This window comes from Crocodylus porosus, unplaced genomic scaffold (genome assembly GCF_001723895.1).
Source record: "Crocodylus porosus isolate Cpor-Errol unplaced genomic scaffold, CroPor_comp1, whole genome shotgun sequence".
Lineage (NCBI taxonomy): Eukaryota > Metazoa > Chordata > Crocodylia > Crocodylidae > Crocodylus > Crocodylus porosus.
The window spans coordinates 133604500-133624707 of record NW_017728931.1 but is presented as its reverse complement, the minus strand read 5'-3'; the positions used below and the strand labels follow the sequence as shown (position 1 = coordinate 133624707).

Below are 20208 nucleotides of genomic sequence, written 5' to 3'. Positions count from 1 at the left end.
CTTACAGCCTGCAGTGATGGTCACCCTTTTTAAAAATCCTGGATCTGCCTATGACACAAGTAAGGCAGATTTGGGCCAGTATATGAACAAGAACATGCCCTGGAAAACCCAGTAGGACCCAGCTCAGTGAATGCAGTAGGAACTACATTTCCCCAGAACTCCCCAGGATGGTGTTGTGAGGTTGTGAGGTTTGACAGTCCATCCTGTGCACAAGACAGGAAACGGGTTCTTGGAGTATTCTAACATGTGCCAGTGTTTAGTGTCCCGCTAAAATTCTGAGTTCAGCAACTGTGGGCAAGCGCTTTGTCACCACGTACATGTGACAAACATTTCCTTTCTGTGGCTTAATAGTGTCACGCAATGCAGGTCCGTAAAGTTTGGGGGTTTCAGATGAGTTTGCAACATTGCAAACTAAGCCACATCCCCATGTAGTTTAGTTTGCAATGTTGCTACTTGTAACATTGCAGCCTTTAATCTGACAGCTTACTCCCTGGCCATGGGAGAGGTCACTGGGCGTGCTGGCGGCCTGAGAAGGCGGCAAGGACCGTGCACAGGGTGCTGGAAGCCCAGGCGGACTTGGGGAAGCTTGGGCCCAGTGAGCTTCTAGCACCCCATATACCGTTCCTACTGCCTTCTCTGGCTACTAGCACACCCAGCTGCCTTTCTGCCTCTCCGTGTTGCCTCAGGGGTAAGCCAACCTGTTCCCAGCTGGTCCGAGGTGGCGGGCATAGTGCACAAAGTGCTAGAAGCCCTAGCAGGCTTGCGGAAGAGTTGAATCCGGCTGGGTGCTGCCTCCAAGCTGGGGCACAAAGCACCCAGCTGCTGGCAACCCACCCAGGGGGCACTGCCCCCACAGAGGGAAGGACCAGGGCACCCCAACAGCTCGGGGGCTGTTTGGCCCATTGGTAGCTCGCACCCACCCTCGGCCACAGGCAGGCTTTGTCGGAAAACCCCCCACAAAGCATTGGGCCCCTCGCTATAACAGTGACAGAAGCCCCTGAATTAAAATGGTGGGTTTCAGTTAAAAACTATTTACAAAGCTTCTGTTAGCCAGGAGGCTGGTTTAAGCTTAATTGAAAGTATATAACCACTGCCTTTGTTTCAGGTTAAAATGTGCGAGACAACCAATCTCCTTTACGGAACAAGTAGTTGAAATAATAGGAGCTACTGCCCAAAACATGCTGTACAGAGCTGGTAGGAGACAGTACCAGGCTGCTGCAGGTATCGTTTATGACCCTGAGATGAAGTGAAGGGCTTGTTTATGCTGGGAAGTTATGTGGTGAATCAAGCAAGGCTATAAATTTATACTCCCCTAGCTACTCAGTATTGCCTTTCTAGGGTCATGTCTATGCGAGACATTTACTGCACGACAAACTAATTAGTTGCACAGTAAATGCACATCTACCTGTGCACCCCTATTGGTTGAATCACGTGGAGTAAATTAGGAGGCAGGAGTAAATTAAATTAACTCTGCAGTGGGATAGTACTTGTACTCCGCAGCAGCACATGTGTAGACACTGCTGCAACTGCTTCAGTGCTGGGGCTGCCTGCTGGCTAGCCCTATATTAAAGCACCCTCATGCCTCAGCCAGCCCCTTTGCAGCACACAGAGCTGAATTGGAGCAGCCCTGGGCTGGCAGGTTGACCCCTTGGGCTCCCTGCCAGCCACGGCTGCTCCAGTACAACTCAGCGTGCATCATTGCCAGACACACGTGCAAACAGTGTGCCTGGGAACAATAAACTCTGGAGCAATAAGTTCAAAGGCTAGGGACAGACATTCAAAAAGCCTGAGCCTGAATTGATTCAATCTTTGCAGGTTAGTCTAACCTGGCTAAGCTAAATCAGTTGGTAACCACACAGACATCCCAGACATGCAGGCACATGCCTGCAGTGGCTCAGGCTAGAAGCCGGGGGGTGGGGCGCTAGAGCAGCTCTCCCTTCCCTTGCACAGGGCTGAGCTAAGGGAGGCATGGCCCGGCCCTTGTAGGATTAGGGAGGGGTTCCCCGCCTCCTTGATAACAGCATTTATCATCTCTGTTATCAGCATTTATTACCCATCAAAAAACAAAACAGCCTCTCCTTAGTTTAAGCTCTTAAACAAAGAAGGAAGGGAAGGACATTACCAGCTGAGCTGTTGATTTGGCTCCAAAAAGCCCTAAATCGACACTACTGTCTGCCACAGCATGGACCATAACCAGCATGTGGTATGCAGACACCTCAGAATTAGCTAGCAGAAGGCAGAGGGGATGGGGGATCCCTGTTTACCAGGGAGTGGAGAGGGGAGGTGAAGAGCAGGAGGAAGCCAGGCAGACCTGCTGTGCCTGCAAGTCTTCTGGAGCTGCAGCCAGGGAGCAGAGAGGCCTGCGGTGGAGCAGAGAGGCCTGCGGTGGAGCAGAGAGCATGCTGGGATGCTGGAGGAGTCTGGTTTAGCTTAAACCAGCAAGGGGTCTGGGACAGACATTAAACTGGTTTGGCCCAAATTAGTTACGTCCGATACTACATTCAACCAGGCTTATCTCAAACCGTTTTCAAACTGGTTTATGTGCACTGAACATCTTGCAAGTGGATTAATCTTCCCCACACTTGCCAATTCCTCATGGGGAATTAATGCCAGGTAGCAAATGTACTATGAATGCATACCCTCAATGACCTCACAGTAATTCCCCTATGTAGATGATCCATGAGAGAATGAACGTGCTACTGGGTTTAGTGTTAACTGGAAAAGGGCTTGGAATTGTGGGCCAAGGGTCCTTAGCATTTTGATTCCTGCTGTGTTAGGGAAACTGGACTTTTGTGTATAGTCTCTGTAAATGATACGATTACATCAATTAAATGCTGGCCTCCCTCCTCAGTTTCTCATTTTCACAGAAGCAATCTGCAAGGCCTCAAGTTTTGGCCAATGACTCGGATCAAAAGAGGTAATGGTGGTTGTGGTTTTTTTGTTGTGTGTTTTTTAGAGAATAGTGAATCTTGTCAAAAGCAGCGTATTAATTTCAAATATAAATGAAAGCTGTTGCTTTAAAAGCAATTTAAGCAAGCATTTGTAGAATTTCTGATATTTCACTATTCTAGTTTCCAGATTTTCAGTCACAATGTTTTAGTTATATTGCTTGACATAATCTTATTTTCTTTTATAGGCTCCATTTCATCCAAACCTTTCAGTATGTGCTTAAAATTTAAGTTCTAAGTAGATCAGTAAATCCAGCACCACGTTATTTGTTTGGTAGGACCAGATTTTGTTCCCTTCCTGAAGTGAGGGTAATCCTACCCCCTGTCATTTTAATTGGTTTGGTGTCTGCCTCTGTAACCTGCTTCCTAGTTCCTTACATAAAATCATAGAATAGAATCATAGAAAATTAGGTTTGGAAGGGACCTCAGGTGGTCATCTAGTTCAACCCTTATCTGTGAGACTATTCTTCTGTTTATATTTCCTTATCCGTCCAGTGTTTTTCATCTTCCATAATTTCACCTTGGAACTTTCTCTTTTAACTTTACAAGCGACTCAGGAGGATTTCTTCTGTGCTGACTGTTAAGCATTGTTTCTCTGATACTGGCTTTATCTTCCAGGCATTAATATACCAGGAGCTTAGGTTCCAGGCTAAAATACTTTGACCAGGTGTACACTAGGAGCATGTTAGTGGTATTTGCTATGCAAGATACTCTGCCAGCAAAACTCCCCTAGGTGTGGCTGCATCTTATACTAGCAAAGCTATACTACTGCTGTATAGGGGTTTTTTTCCCCCTCCCAGTTCCCATCTCATCCCCCAACTAAATTAAGCTATATCAGGAATGGGGTCATTCTGATAGTAACACTGCATCCACACTAGTATCTCTGGCAGATACAGCTGTGTTGGTCACAAATCATACCTCATTACTCCCCTGATCAATGTAGCTCTATGCCACTATAAAATTTTGTAGAGTACTCCCTGTATTATTTCCCAAATAGCCTTGATTGTAACTTTGCAAACAGAAGCATTAGGAGTGAGAAGGGAAATCTGATCTGTAGCACTTTTAGTATGCTGCTCTGCTGAAAAAAATTTTTTTTTTTTCAATTCATGGAGCCCATGCAGCATATATTTTTTTTCTGGATCAATACTCTGGATCTGGAGCCTGTGAATAATGCAGAAGCCTCAACTTTTGCAAGTGTTACTGCACTATTGTCCCCTTTTGTTTCAAGCAGGGCATGGAATCAGTCCAAGCAGACCTGTAGCTACCTGATACGAGTCTTGAGCTCCCTTGGGATGAACCTTAAACACTGACTTCCTGAATTACCATCTCAAGTGGTGGGTGCAATAGAACTGAGCGAGCTATTATATTCCAGCGGCTGGCATTCACTGAAACATCTGCCTTGCCTGCATTGGGCTTCTTTATGTAATTGTGCACAGCTTCCAGCAAGTCATTTGAGAATATAAATTGAGTTTCTGCAAGTTGGAACCACCTGCTTCAGATGATTTTTTGGCAAGTTCTCCTACTTACCCTCCGTCCAAGATTGTTCTTATTTTTGCAGCTGCCAAACCCACACAGTAGCTGCAGATTGCAGTTATTGTCACATTTAAGTTTAACTACACACATAGGATGAAAATTTTGTCCATGTTGAACTATGTACTATTTTATTCCTCTCTGCTTTCCATCAGGGCTTAAGTGATGCGGATACCATGTGCTGTCCCCGTGCAGAGAGGATGCTTGCCTGTGCATCTTCCTTATCAGAACACAGGCCAGGCAAGCAGGAGACTGGTTGTCTTTCCACTTTGGCCATAGACTAGCTGTGGGACTTGGGCAAGTTACTCAAAGCCACTTTGAATATGTGAGCTTTGCTTTTTAGGTGCTTCCTTTCTTGGGTGCTCAACTTGAGAACACAAAGGTTCGTGACATTCAGTCATGCTATCTGAAATAAGTGGGAGCTTGGTTGTGAACAAAGGTTGTAGGTCATCAGCATCTCTATAAAAACCATTGGGTAGATTAATTATGCGGTTGAGGAAACAGGCCCACTCACCCACTGCATATTTCATCCTTGGAAATGAAGCAGTAGGGGACACTCGGGGGTCCTTTATTCCAAACTTTGGTTTCTGGGCTGCTAAAGAGTAGCAGTGTGGGACACCCCCAAGATGCCCTCCCTGACTTATTTCTGGCTTAAATGGGTGGGGATAATTTCCTCAGCAGCAAGACTGAGCATTAATATCTGCTGCTAGCAGGCACAGGTACGTTTATTTTTTTTCTATTTCAGGATTAAGGCTCAGAGTCTCAAAGGTGTTTATGTGCCTAAATAAGAGCTAAATAAATGTTTTTGAGAATCTGGGATTAAGGTCTTATCCAGCTGCTGTAGTAAACTTTAGGAATGCCAAAATTCCCATTACATCTAACTGTCAGGCTATCTTCTTTGGAGATGAGCAAGCTTTGGGAACTCTCCAAAAGTCACTAGGGTGTACCTGGTCTGCATAAAATGGAGGAGGTTCAAACACACAGTTGCTTAATAGGGACAGGCGTCCCACAGAGATGATAGATCCCACTATGTAATAGTCCATCAAGCTGCTGTGATCCAGATGGAGATGTGGGGACTTGTTTGTCTCTGAAACATAACCCTGGACAACAAGGCCATTCTGAATTGCACTGTAGATCTCTAGTTTCTCTTAAGTATGCAGGCTGCAGCATAGCCACCTCTGACTGGCTCAAATTCACTTTAGTGGCAACCAGAGAATATTCCTATCATATAGTAGTTCCACCAAACCCATGCCACATTGATCACTGGTCTGAGAATAGTACCCAGTGGAGGAGTGCAAGTATGAGTGGCCAGCACCAACATATCAAACATCCCTTTTGGCAATTGCCCCTGCTATGAGCCACTTTTTTAAGAGTAGTCTTTCTTCAGTTACAGCCAGAGGGATTCAGGGGGACAACATGCAGAAATGGTATTACACTGCCTGGTTTGTGGCTATAGCATAGAGAGCATACTTCATTCTTCAAGGCCATCTACACCCTTCTACAGCACTTAAGCAACCAGTCACCCATGCCTGAAATATAAAAAGTCTTGCAAGTGCAGACGGACATAATAACTGAAACGTTTCCAAGTGAAATACACTTGGAAATGTTTCATAAAGGAAATGTTTTAGCCAGGGGACACATATACGCCCCTGTGCCGTTCCCAGCTGGAATGTTTCAAAATACTGCAGCCTTCTCTAGCATCAGCCAGTGGCCATAGAGCACGCTGCAGCAACCTGCAGGGACAGAAGGTAGAGGGGAGATCAGAGAGGACAGGTAAGCGGAGGGGGGGTGGGGGCAGGAACCCCACCCCCCCAGGCTTAAAACAAGGACTCTGACACTTGAGCTTCTATCTCCTCTAACTTGTCTCTCCCTCTCAGCTGAGCAGAGAAGAAAGGGTATGGGGCTGGAGGGACCAGCTCCAGTGGTAGTGGGGCTCTAGGAGTCAGCATGGGTGGCTGGAGGGGTAAGCCTAGCTCCATGTCTGGAAGGGGTCCCAGCAGAAAGTGTAGGGGTCACACTGGGGACCTGGTGTGGGACTCAGCAGCTGGACAGCAGACTATTCTCCCCAGTCTCCCTCCACCCTCCATTCACCCACAACCAAAAGTGAAACACCCCCAAAGAGTATTTGCTGTAAAGAGGTGCCATTTTGGAGCATTTCAGCCCGTTTTAGAACATTCCAAAGGGGTTGCACATTTTGTGTGGCTGCCATTTGAATCATTTCAGAGGTTTTTGAAACACCTTAATTGTTATGTCTGTCCACACACTGCATCTCTAAACCATCCACATTCTTCCATTGCTGGAGTCTATTACTGTTTCCTCCTCTGTTTCCGATCTGTTTATATCTGGAACCCCTTTCACTTCCCACTTCAGAGTCCATTGTCTTATGATGAATTGTAGGCTTGTTTTTGTCCAGGGTGGGACTCCACTTTCCTTTGGAGAACTAGACTATGCACAAGCCTGGTCCTGTTCAGCAACTCTTTGATCTTACTGCTGGAAGTGATGGATGAGGCACAATTTCCTGATCTTGGTTGGGTCGGTAGAGAAAAAACCATCATCTCTTGATTTGAGAGCTGGGAGGGCTGATCAAGAATCACAGAGAGATTATAGCTGTGGGAAGCCACAGTGCCAGGAGGAGATAGCCACTTCCCAGAATATAGCTGTGTGCTGGGCGCATGCAGATCATATGCTAGGGATGTACAAGGAAAGAACTGGCAGCTTCCGAAAATGGCTTCAGCCTCCCTTCTGCTAAGGGAGCAACATTGCTTAAGTGGGTAGGAAGGGGAGGGCAACCCGGTCAGCACATCTCAGCAGTCCCACTGGCTTGGCACTGATGGGTTCCCAATGCTTCATTGGGTGGAGTATTTCCTACAGTGCTGGGGACTCAGCATGCAGAAATCTTCATCATTGTGGTTGGTTTGGAGCATGCTGTTCTCCTATGTGCATTTGGCCCAGGTTACAGATCTGCATGTTTTGAGCAAGGCAGGGCATAGACACTGCATACTTTGTGGCTCTGGAGATGTTTTTTTTCCATGAAGGTTTCTTAGCAGTTGCACTCACAGCAAGGAGTGATTCTACCATTTGTTCCCAAGTCAAATTACAGTATCATGCAAAGTGGAAGAAATGTGGTGAATGGTATGGTGGGGGGGAAGCTATACATGTGACAAGAGCTCAAAATACTAATGAAAACAATATAATAGCAGGCTTGCCCTTTTCCTGACTTCCTCCTCTCATTTGCTATTTGATAGCTGTTTACACGTTCAAGAAGCAAGGAGTTAGAAAAGCAGCAGAGAAAAACCAATGATACCTTTACAAGTGATGCTTCTCTTGGGAACCAGGGGCTGAGAATGGAGGTGTGGAAACCACCCCAGGAAGGAGCTGGAATATTCTGTTGAAGGGCTGGCTTGTTCTGTATCTCTGGGGACTGGCTGCTTCTTTACATCCTAGTCTTCATGGATATTTAATTTGCTTAAGAGTAATGCAGCCTGAATATGTACCTTGCATTAGCATGAGTTTCTGAAGTAACACAGCTGTTTTTTTTTTTTTCTGCAAAGCCCAAGCACTGCAGGGGTTGTAAGGGCTTTGACATGGCTTCTCACTTTTGTTCTTACACATTTATGCATGGGATGTCAAAAGCAAATCCTGGTGTTGTGGATGCAAACTCCTCTGAGTAAAGGAGTGAGGTGTGACTCAGCGTAGCATCCATGCTGTAATACAGAGCCCCTATCCATGAGGACCCTCTGTGGCAGCATTTAGGGAGCAAGGGGCAGCATTCAGGGTAGATCCTGTGGTTACCCAAAGTTGGTGTGTGAGGTTATCCTAGTGTGTAGTAACTTGGAGGGGGATTTGGCAGATACCGTATACCCTGAGCTGAGGTCTCCTTCTTTCCAACTTCCAAGCAGCCCAGCTACTCAGCCTGGAAAATTTGGCCCCAAACAGCTTTTCATCCTGAAAGTCAAGTTGCTACCTGCCACTGTCACTCCTACACATTCAGATCTTTATAGCATAGCTTTCTGGAGAAGCTGCTTCCTCCCCTCTCTCCTCCAAGCGCATCAACATAATTAATATGCTGTTTAAACAAATTAAACAACTCTAAGGAAATTCTCTAGCCAAAATCCTTCTCTACTTTGTAGAGAGTATGGCTAAGTACATACAATCAAAAAAGCCAGAGACTGAATCAATTCAGTCTTCACAGGTTAATCTTAGCTGCATAGATTGAACCGATAAGCAAGTGAACAGACATTCATTTTTGATTCCAGAAATGCAGCCAAATGCCTGCAGCAGCCCAAGCCAGAAGCCTGGGGTGGGGGGCACTACAGCATACTTCCCTGCTTGGCTGGAGCAGACAGCTGGACCAAGGCTAGCCCACCCACCCTGCAAGGTGGGGTTTGTGGGAAAGGTGCAAAGCATCCTGGAGGGCATCTGGGGCAGAAGTTCAAGAAACAGATTTAACCTAAATAAGTTAAGTGCGATAGTATATCCATCCAGGTTTATCTTAAACCGGTTTCAGCCAGTTTGAAAGTGGTTTATGTACTTTGAACTTCTGTTGTGTTACAGATTTGAATCAGTTTCCAATCACTTATACCTGTTTATGTGCAATTTCTGTCCCTAGCCTTAAAACAGCATGAAAGTCCAGTGGGCTTCATAGATTTCATAGACATTAGGGCTGGAAGGGACCTCGGAAGATCGTTGGGTCCAGCCCCCTGCCTCAGGGGCAGGAAGTCAGCTGGGGTCATAGGATCCCAGCAAGATAAACATCCACATTTCTCTTAAAGGTATTCAAAGTAGGTGCCTGAACTACCTCCGATGGCAGGCTGTTCCAGACCTTGGGGGCTCAGACAGTAAAGAAATTCTTCCTTATGTCTAGCCTGAAACAGTCTTGGAGGAGTTTATGACCGCTTGACCTCGTCATCCCTTGGGGTGCTCTGGTGAACAAACATTCCCCCGATACTGGTGGTCACCCCTGATAAACTTATAGGTGGCCATCAGATCACCCCTGAGCCTGTGCTTTTCCAGGCTAAAGAGCCCCATGGCTCTCAGCCTGTCATCGTAAGGTCTGTTTTCCTGACCTCTGATCATGTGTGTGGCTCTTCTCTGGACTCTCTCAAGCTTCTCCGCATCCTTTTTGAATTTTGGAGCCTAAAACTGGATGCAGTACTCCAGCTGCGGCCTCACTAAGGCCAAGTACAAGGGGAGAACAACGTCCTGGGATTTGTTTGAGAAGCATCTATGGATGCAAGCCAGCATTTTGCTCGCTTTACCAGCAGCAGCATCACATTGAAGGCTCATGTTCATAAGGTTCACAAGGTTCAGGTTCTGAGGAAAGCAAGGATGTTGCCAAGAATGATCCTACCCTATGCCTGATTTTCTCCTTGCTGACATGGCTGTGAGTGCTAGAGTAAGGCTAAAGCCAGAAGAATCAGTCAGGGTGCAACTGGCATCAACATCCGGTTCTCTCTTTAACCAACTTTATATAGTCCAGTTTGTGGGGCCCAATCTTGTTTCCCTTAATATCCAGACAAGTAAAAGAATGTATATGGCCCCCATTACCACAGCATCAAAGCACCTAATAGTCATTTAACACATTTATCTTCGAATACCGCTTTAAGCCAGGATTGTGTTGTTATCCCTGATACAGATGGGGACCCCAGACAGAGAGATGCACTCTATGCACAACTTTTATACAGCTATGTCATTTAGGAGCATGAGGGGTTATATATCTATAATGATACAAGTGCTGGTGTAGATGCAGTTATACTGGTATACTTATGCCTGGAAAAATTAATTCTCATACTGCATGGTATGATTAAAACCACATGACTTCCGTGTCTAGACAAATCTTGCATGATATGCCAAAAGTCATGCTAGAAGTGTATGGCAAAGGAGAGAACTGACCCCAGGTCTGTCCCAGCCTTAGGCTCACCCTCTACTGCGTTTCTTCAGCTATGGATCTGGGCCAAGGAAACTGCTCCAGGGGTAAGGCAAGTAGCATTTGATTATTTGGATTTGATCACGCACTACACAGAGTCACCCTGCAACATCTAGGGTGTTTTCAGTTTCCCTTTAAAGTCTAAATTTCCAGGGTTTCATAGCCATGTGAGCTGAATATTATTAGAAGCAATGATAATATTTTAGAGGCTGTTCCCTTGCATATGCGGTGGTATTACAATGAGTTACAAGCCGAGGCAGGCAGAGTTCAGGAGAGAAAATTGCTAATAAGTTCAGTCATTTCAGATATTGGAGGTAGCGTTGGGTCTAAAACTTGTGTCGTGTAAGCAAGAATCACCTCACCCACCCACACTTGCTAAATATTTAGTCATTTTTAACGAGTTAAACAAAGCCCTTTGATTGGATTTATGCTAATAACTCTCCTGTAGGCATTTCTAATTCATTTACATTTCATTTTAAAATTGCCTGTGTACATTTCTGATGTGCACTAGCACCATTAGCAGATAAAAAGGAACAAGTAACAGGTCACAGACGCCACAAGATGGCAATAGTTGAAGAGCAATTTGTTTCGGGAAGAAGCTGTCTGGCTTCTCTAGTAAACCTGTGCTGTATTTAGAAGGGCACCACACCAGAAAGGTCTGTTTGTGCATTAACCTTAGCACTTACGTGGCATTTTCATTCGGCAAGCTCAAAGTAATTTCTAGAAGGGGTTTTCATTCCTATTTTGCAGAGGAAGAAAAGAAGGAGAGAAAAGACAAGTCACTCACCCAAGGTCGCTAGCAGAGCTAGAAACAGAATCCAGGTCTCTCAGTTCCTGGTCTTCTGTTTCATCCAACATACCCTGCTGCCAAGTCTATGCAACCATGGGTAACTTTGGGAGGAAAATAAACGCTATAGAGCATGTACGCAACAGGATCACTGTTGCTTCCCTCAGGGGAGTTCTTCAGTGGGAGAATTACAGGTCCTATTCTGGTCATAAAAAACTCAACATGCTTTCCCTGCAAAATAGCTAGCTCAGAGCTCACTAGTACTCCTGGGCTCAGGCTAAAAGGACTCATTTGGTTTGGCTGGAAAGTGTGCCACTGAGCAGAGCTCCACTTTTCAGGACCCTAACGCCTGCCAAGTGAACAGACATTCACTTTTGATTGTGGAAACGCAGCCACATGTCTGCAGTGGCTCAGGCCAGAAGCCGGGTGGAGAGACTAGAGCATGCCTCCCTGCTTGGCTAGAGCAGACCGGTTGGGCCAAAGTTAGCCTGCCCACCCCACAAGGTGGGGCTTGCAGGGGAGGTGCAAAACATCCTGGGATTGGGGGACAGTGCCTGGCCTGGGCTGGGTGTGGGGAGCTAGGAGCAATCCAGGTGCACAACTCCCGTGGCCCCAGCCTGAGCTGTAGCCAGCCCTGCCCCTGTGGCCCAACCCAGACCGGCCCCTCTGCACCTGCCCTCAGCAGTGTCTGTGGGCCAGCCTGGCTCAGCCCTGCAGTCCCGGGCAAGGCGGGCAGACTGCAGGGCCATACCAGCTGGCTCTGGCCACACACCCCACCGTGCAAGTGGCCAGTGGGGTAGAAAGCCGGTTAGACCAGGCTGGGGTCCCTGTGCCCGACAGGGGAGACAGACAGGGGAGTTTAATCCCCGTCTGTGCCCCCACCTTCTTCTGAGGCTGCTGCCCAGCCGGCTCTGTCTATGCCCCCTGCTGCGTGAGCAGCCAACAGGACAGAAAGCTGGGCCAAGCCCAGCTGGGGTCCCTGTGCCGGTGAAACAGAGGGAAAATAGGAGAGTTTAATCCTCCTCCCTGCCTCCTTCACCGGAGGCGCTGCCTGGGCTGATGTCTGACTATGTTGACCCCCACACTGCCCCAGGGACAAGCCTGGCAAGAGCTGCTTCCCCCTTCCCCCTCTAGGCACACTCTGGCTGGGGTCCCTGCAGGCCAGGTGGGGGTTTAAACCCCTCCCCAATCGTACTTAGTGGCCTGCCGGGGCCTGGCCACCCCCTGCCCGCCCCCCGGTCAGCTTCCCTCCAGCCTTGAGGCTGCTGCTGAAGGGAAGGGAGGGCTCAATCTAGCACCCCCTGGCTTCTGGCCTGAGCCACCACAGGCATGTGGCTGCATTTCCAGAATCAAAAGTGAATGTCTGTTCACATGCAAATAAGTTCAATCTACGCAGGTTAGACTAACCTGCAAAGATCGAATTGATTCAGGCTCGGGCTTTTTGAATATCTGTACATAGCCATACCAGTTTATGTGTACTTTCTGTTGCTAGGCCAGACATATGAATTCATGTGTGGCCAGGGAACCCAACACCTTGTTACATCTATATTCCAGAATTTTCTTAGCCCTCCTAAAAACTCAGTTGCATATAGCCATCATCCTACCAGTAGCAGTGGCCAATCTGTGATGCTTAACGTGGCAGCAAAAAAAAAAAAAAAAGGAAATCCAGATACTAAGTTTGGGGGATGCCTTCACAGCCCCCTAGGTGACTAAACAAAGCCCCCTGGCACAGGATGAATTAAGTATGGCATAAATGTGGTGCAATAAATAAAGCCCCTTGATCAGGATTGTGTTAATAATGTAGTTGGGAGCTTAGTATCCAGGCCATTTAAAGAGCCACATACCTCAGCTCTTACTTGCTCAGTTGTTCATGAATATATGTTTTACTGCAATAAGTCCTGTTCCAAACAGGGCCGTGTCTCAGCCCAGCAGAGGAGCTCACTGGCACGGTGCGGCGCCTGCTACAAAGCACAGATAGGGCCGAGGTATTTATTCCATAGCAAATGGAGGAGTTCCCAGAACTCCTTCTCCTCGGTTGAAGCAAATGACTTTGCTCATAAACAAAAAGTTCAGAGTGATTATATATTTATGTCCTCAATTCGAGTAATGCAGTTCTTCCCTCACTAGAGTCCTTGAGTCTCTACTCTGAGACTCTAGTGCTTTGTTATCTGACTGGAACAACTGGTAACGTAGTGGCTTGACTAGGAACTGCGAGAGGCTAGAGACAGGATTTTCAACCAGGAGCACAAGCAAAAGTTACTGAAAACTCAGGAAGAGTGCTCCCCAACTAGCAGTGATCCTCTGCAGGCCTCAGCCTCTCGCACAATAGGTCAGGCTAATTCTCAGGGAAGACCCCTTTCAATGGGGCCAAGGCTTCTTTGGAAGGCCAAGGTAGTCCAGGAAAGGGGGAATGCTGAGAAAAGAGAGGAAGAAATGAGGGCAAACCATATGACGTATGCTCAGCCTCCCCTTGCTGCAGCCTTGCAACATGCTTCTACTGCCGTGAGCAGCTCATGCAGATTTACTGCTTTCCTACTCATGCCACCGTGTTTAACATCGCCACTGCATCTGCAATTGCAACTGACCAGCACTGGGTCAGTTGTAAATGGCACCAGTTCGTGCATGTGTGCTCACACACCACAACCTTCTGCCAAGCTGGAGGCAACAGGAGAGGAATCAAGAAAGAAGTCATGGAGGGATAAAGACTTAATGATGGGCTTAAGAAGCAAAGGGGGAAAGAGAAAAAAAGAGATGCAATGGCCAGTCCTCATTCTTTGGCCACTGGTTTGTCCTGGAGCTCCAAGGAGTCCAGGCAGGGACCAGCAGCCAGTGGGTTACATTGTTGCTGTTACAGGTGGCCTGGAGGAGTCCCCTTTTGAGCTGGGGCTGGGCAGTGTGCTAACCACTAGATGAGACTGCTTCCCCAAGGGGCTTTTGAAATGTTAAATGAAAGATCTCCAGCAATCGATCACGCTCAATAAAGGGTAGATGAGGAGCGGTGCTCCAGCTCATTGCTGTAATAGATATTAAATGCAAAATCTATGTTAATGCACTGAGGTTTGGCACAGTTTATGCTCATAAGGTTGTGCAGTCAGGAAGGTGATGCCCTTAGAGACAGAGAAGTCAGGAAATTAAACAGTTCTCTTGGTGAGATTAACTTACCCAAATTGTACATCTGCATACAGTCATGTGTTTACTAATTAGACTGATCCTGTATATCTTTATGCAGAGATGCATGTATCCTTTGGGTGGGATGGAGCTCTTCTGAGCATCTTGAAGTCTGGTGCTTCCTTGAAGAACAGCTGTTCAGATGGTGTCCTGTACTGTGGGCCAGGGATGACCACATTAAGACTATTACAAGTGAAAGTAAAGGCAGATTCTCCACTGAGGTAAAGTGAACTCTGTGGAGCTACACTGATAAGGAACAGCTGAGGATCTGTGTCAGCTTTTTAAACTGTGACCCTTGCAAACCGCACCTTACCCAGCAAATGCAGCACCAAGCCATAGCTGCCACCCGAGCCTTGTAGAAATGCTCTAAAAGCAGCAGGTGATGCAGAAGCCATTACATCTCTGGGTTCCAGGGGCTTGTTGCCCTCAATGCAAAAAATACTGCACCTCATTTCTAGTCCAAATCTTCTAGCTACAGCTTCCAGCTATTGGTCTCACTGGGTGTGTCTATATGGTGCAAGACAGTGTTAGGCCAGAACTTGATCTACGTATGCTAGTTTTGCAAACAGAAGGCATACAGATGCATCAGTACAGTACTGCATATTAGGTGACTACTTAGATTAGGGGCAACACCTTGCTGATATGTCTATACTGCTTCCAGTTCTGAAACTAATGCATGTTGGCAGGGCTTAGGTATTTCTGCATGGCACCGTCTTGCACTGTGTGGACTGTATACCAGCTAGATGCTTTACAGTGAATCTGGGGTATCTGCACAGCACTGCATTTTGCCATGAAGTCATACCCATTACCTCTTTTTTTCTAGACTGAGGAGCTGCCTATAGAGCTCTCTTTCCCAAGATGATATTTATAGACCCTAATCAAATCACCTCTTCTTTTGGAAAAGATAAATCAGTTGAGCTTCATAGATCTTTGCCCTGTCTCTCTCAAACAGCCAAGTTGTACAAGGAAAGGGGGAGAGAAGCAGAAATGTTTAGTTTGGAGAGAGGGGACAATAACAGCAGCTTTCAGGCTGCCATGAAGAGGGGGAACAACTAACCATTTTCCCTTGCTACAGAGGGCAAGACACGAGGCAATGGGTTTAAATTGCAGCAAAGCAGATTTGGATGAAGTCTCAGGGAAAACATCCTTACTGTAACATCAGTAGGTCAGTGGAATAAGCTGCCAGGTAAACTGTGTCATCTACTTCCTTAGAGGTTTTCAAGAGGCTGAATGAGCATCTGGAGCGCGGGCAACCTGCCCTTGGAGTGAGCGCTGGGAGCTGAGGTCAGGAACTAGGTAGGAGTCAAATTAAGGTGAGGAAATGGGAAAATGGCCTGAAGAGTCATAGGTCAGCATCAGGGCCAGGAATCCCAAGTCTAGGGCAGGACACAAGGGCCAGGACTAGGAAGGGGGGGCAAGGTAAATGCAGAAACCATGGCAGAAGCTGGGGACTGGGAGCACAAGAATTAGGACTGGAGCTGGGAGGTAGGGGAATGCAGGAAACAGGGCAGGAGTGGGAGGCAAATTCACAACTGGTTAGAGAGCAGGGCAGAGCTGCCAGCTCCGCTGGCACTGAGTAGCTGACGTCCTCCGGGAGGATGGCCCTTATACCCTGAGGTTTGGCATCTTGGAGCCAATCAGGTGGTCAGGCACAACTGGTCCCAAACAGGTGGCTTGGTGTAAGCCATGGGTAGGCAATGTTTTTGTCCAGAGTGCTGAAAAAATTGCAATGTCTATCTTGTAAGGTGCCGGCACGTGAGAAAAACAAAACCAGGGTGAGGGGTATATGGCAGGGTGCACTGCATATTAATATAGTTAATAATCATAAATGCTGGGGGGGTTTTTACCATAAATACCAGGTTTTCTAAAAATTCTAAACCTGGTGACAATAAATAAAACTTCATATACTTTGTTGTTGTGTATTTTTTTTTGTTAATTATGTTGTGATGAAAAAGAGAAAAAAGAAAGACAAAAAGAGGAGAAAGAGAGAGAGAAAGAGAAAAAAGGAGAGAAGAGGGAGAGAACCAGACATACATGTACACATGGACAGAGAACCAGACACACGTGCACATGCGCAGAACCACTCACGCGCAGAGAACCAGACACGCACACAAACACACCCAGAACAAACGCATGCACGTACACACTCCCAGAACCAGACACGTGTGCCTGCATGCACACACAGACACACACAGAACCAGACACGTGCATGCAGACAGAACCACAGAACCAGACACGCAGATGCACATGTACACACACAGATACAGACACAACCGTAGACACGCACACAGAACCAGACACAAACACGTGTGTGAGTGACCGCGTGGCTAGGCTGCTGGACCACAGGACAGAGTCCGATCTGATGATGCCCCGGGCCTGCTGCAGCTCCTGTGCTTCCTGGTCCGTCCCTCAGCTAGCTGCAGGGGCAGCACCGGGGTAGCTGCTGGCTGCCTGGGGCCTGGGCTGCTTGCAGCAGGGCTTGCAGCCTCTCAGTTGCCTTTGGAACCAGCCTGGCCTCCATGGCTGACAGCAGCTGCCCGAGGCCAGCAGTGGCGTGCCTAGCAAAATGGCCTCACCTGCCATGCTCTGGCATGTTCCGGGGGCTGCCGACACCTGATTTAGGCCGTTAACGCTAATGATCATCATCAGCAACAAGGGTTCTGCAGTCCAAGCTATGGCTGAAGTTACACAGGGGCAGCCCCAGCTGTTTTCGGGTCACAGCTCCTGCGAAGCCAGGGCTCATGTGAATATTCCCACTGCCTGAGTAGAATGAAAAAGTGTTTTAACTGCATCAAACCTGGAACAACTGGGCCTGTTTTGTTTCACTTACCACGAGTGGGATGCTTGTGCTTCTGTTGCCAAGCCAGGCCAGACAGGAGGAACATCCACGACTTAGGGTAGCTCAGAACGTTATGGAGCAAGCATGGAGAACTGCAAAGCGAATGTGCCTGGAATGGGAGCAATGACAAATGCTATGGTAACTGCAAGGTAAGAGGCTGATAAAGGTCCAGTTTACTGCGTGATCTTACCTGCAGCCATTCTAATTGAGAGCAGAGAAATGCTGGGGTGTACTAGTTAGATTATATTAAATGCACACAGGCACAACAGTTGAAGGTGTGATTATCTACCAACTGCCCTCTTGACACTGTGCTGTGAACCCAACCGTCTAATACTTACTCACCGTGGTGAACATTTAATACCTGAATTAGAATTTGTGCCCATGAATAATCCAGTGGAAGGCAATGGCACGCTCACATGGGTAAGTACTTTTTAACAGAAGCACAGGATACACACTTAGGCTAAAGAGGACTGAGCACATTCCATTGATCCCCTAAAGAGAAATAAAGACACAGATATAAAAAACATGTGAACCTTCATCATTTACTCATCAGCTGCAGTAAACAAAGGCAGGCAATGCTGACGATTCTGTGTTAGTTTACTGTACTGTAATTTGACATTTGATTTGACTTTATTTACATCAAGAGGATAAAGACAACATTTATAGCAAGAGGCTGTATTCAGACTCACACTGAATGCAGGCTCAATATATTTTCTCAGATCAACAGGCCAGGTAACTTGCGGGGTGGGGGTGGGGGGGCAGTCAGTGAGGTTTCACCAGAAGTAAATTTGGACTATCGTACCTGCTTCCTCTCAGGTCACTGTTCTTTTCCTAATGATGGCTGAGGTCTGATACACAAGTCTGTGGTAGGAGAGACTTTAACCTCTCTGGACAGTCCATCGCTGACCTCCAAGTAGCTGTTCTTAGAGAATGAAAGTTTAAAAATGAACTTGAACGCAAAATTGTGGAACAAGAAATCATCCACAGACTGGATTGTATTAAGTATGGTCTAAACAAGGACTATGGATATTTATCCCATGTCCTGGATTAGCTTTTGTGATTCCCTTGGGTGGGTTTACTACTTGTTTGCCTCTCCCAAAATTGCTCCCCCTCCCTCCTCTCCCCTCCCTTCCTCCCTCTTTCCCTTCCCTGTCTTTTGTATTCACATCATTCTCTGTACTTGATACACTCTTCTGTGCGCATCTTTTCACAGCATATGATGAGGTGAGCTCAGGCTCACAAAAGCTGCTTATACATCTCTAATTTAGTTAGTCTATAAGGTGCAAATCTATCCTAAAGCCTGAGACATCACTCCTGAGGAAGGCTGACCAAACCTTGCTTTGATGTACTTTGCCATGTGTATTTCAAACCTGGCTTCTGTGATCACTGCTATTGTCTTGCCTCATGTCAAGAATGGAAATCTCAAGCACGAGTAGTCCAAAAGCAAGAAAACTAAGCCCTTCCCTTCCAAGTGGAGAGGAATGAGAATCATCAGTCACAAATGGGCTTCAGCAGCCTGCATGCCTCTTCATTTTCTTCTTTGCTTTGACATGCTATCTTGTGATTACCTTCCATTCCTAAAAGAAGTGGCTGCTATGGATGCACTGAACCAGTGGCTTTCACCAAGGACATGCCTGCTGGTTTTGGTCTAGGCTTTGTAACTGGTGATCTCAGGTACGGCAATAGCAAGAGACTGAACCAAGGACCAAAGAGGCCCCATCCAATCCTTTGTTTCTATAACAAGCCTCTTTGCTATCTCCTTGTCATTACCGCTGCTGGCTTGCTGTTCAGCTGTGTCTGTTCTAGCCCATGATGGAGCAATGGGCTGCTCTAAGCCCATGTTGAGAGGTGGTACATTAAAGCAAATAGAACAAGTTAGAAGACGTGGGGCAGTAGTTGGTACAGTTGAGATCTTGCCATGGTAAAGGCTTGAATGAAACATTGAGAACCAGTAGAGCTCACATCCTACCCAATCTTACTGGTTTTAGTCAAGTGAAGCATGCACATATGTATTTGCAGGATCAGGCCCTACAATACCTAATGCTATGCATGACATGGTAATAACCTAGTTTTTGCCTGTTAGGGAACATGGATTCAGATATTACTAAGAAATCTCGTTTGCTGTTACATATGTAACATGTACCCCAAGTCTTTTTTTTATCATATTGGGACTCTTTCATGGTGCCTGTATATCCCTTTGGTAATATCCACCAGTGACTCACTCTATATTTCATTTCCTCCCCATCATCCTTTGTCACTGTTCCTGACATGACTTTTTTGGATCTTCCATTGAATGCAATGTTTTCCCTCAATTGATTGGAGTCAGCCTCTTTTCTAACTCTGCTTCTAATAACAGTTTACTTTGATGTCTTAATGCAGGGTCCTCACTGCTTCTGTTTTCTTTGATCTTGCACAAACTTTGATGCATCCTTTCAAACTTTAGGGATTGAAGCTCAGAAACGTGCCAGTTTGTAGATCATAGAGTGCCAGCTCTTATGTGTCTTCACAGCAGATGCAGAAATCTGGGTGAATGGTTGAGATCCTGTTGTTCATAGAATCATAGAAGTCGGGTCGGAAGGGACCTTGTAGATCTTCAAGTCCGACCCCCTGCCTGGCCAGGAGAAAAACCGGGCTCAAATGACTCCAGCCAGGTAGGCATCAAGCCTCCTTAAAGACCCCCGGGGTAGGAGCCAGCACCACTTCCCTTGGAAGTTGGTTCCAGATCCTAGCTGCCCTGACCGTGAAGTAGTTCTTACGGCTGTCTAATCTAAACCTCCTCTCCAACACCTTGTGGCCATTCTTCCTTGTTATGCCGGGGGGGGGCTAGGGGAAACAAGGTCTCCCCCAAACCCTTCTGGTTCCCCCTAGTGAGTTTATAGACAGTCACCAGGTCCCCCCGCAGCCTTCTCTTGTGAAGGGTCTGCCTTGCTGTCCCTGCATCATGTGGGTGGCCCTCCTCTGGACCTTCTCAATGTTGTCCACATCCCTCCTGAAGTGGGGTGCACAGACC

At 46.9% G+C, this 20208-nt stretch overlaps 1 long non-coding RNA gene across 4 annotated transcripts in view; it reads left to right on the top strand.

The window, feature by feature from the left end:
- LOC109315794 overlaps positions 1-15684 on the top strand; it is a 24652-nt gene extending 8968 nt beyond the window's left edge. Inside the window, exons 3-4 of one of the 4 annotated variants that reach the window (XR_002102615.1) lie at positions 7724-7828; positions 14421-15684. This is a non-coding gene — a long non-coding RNA (uncharacterized LOC109315794). The other 3 variants (XR_002102614.1, XR_002102618.1, XR_002102617.1) reach the window with 3 other exon arrangements.
- Positions 15685-20208: the final 4524 nt, after the last annotated feature.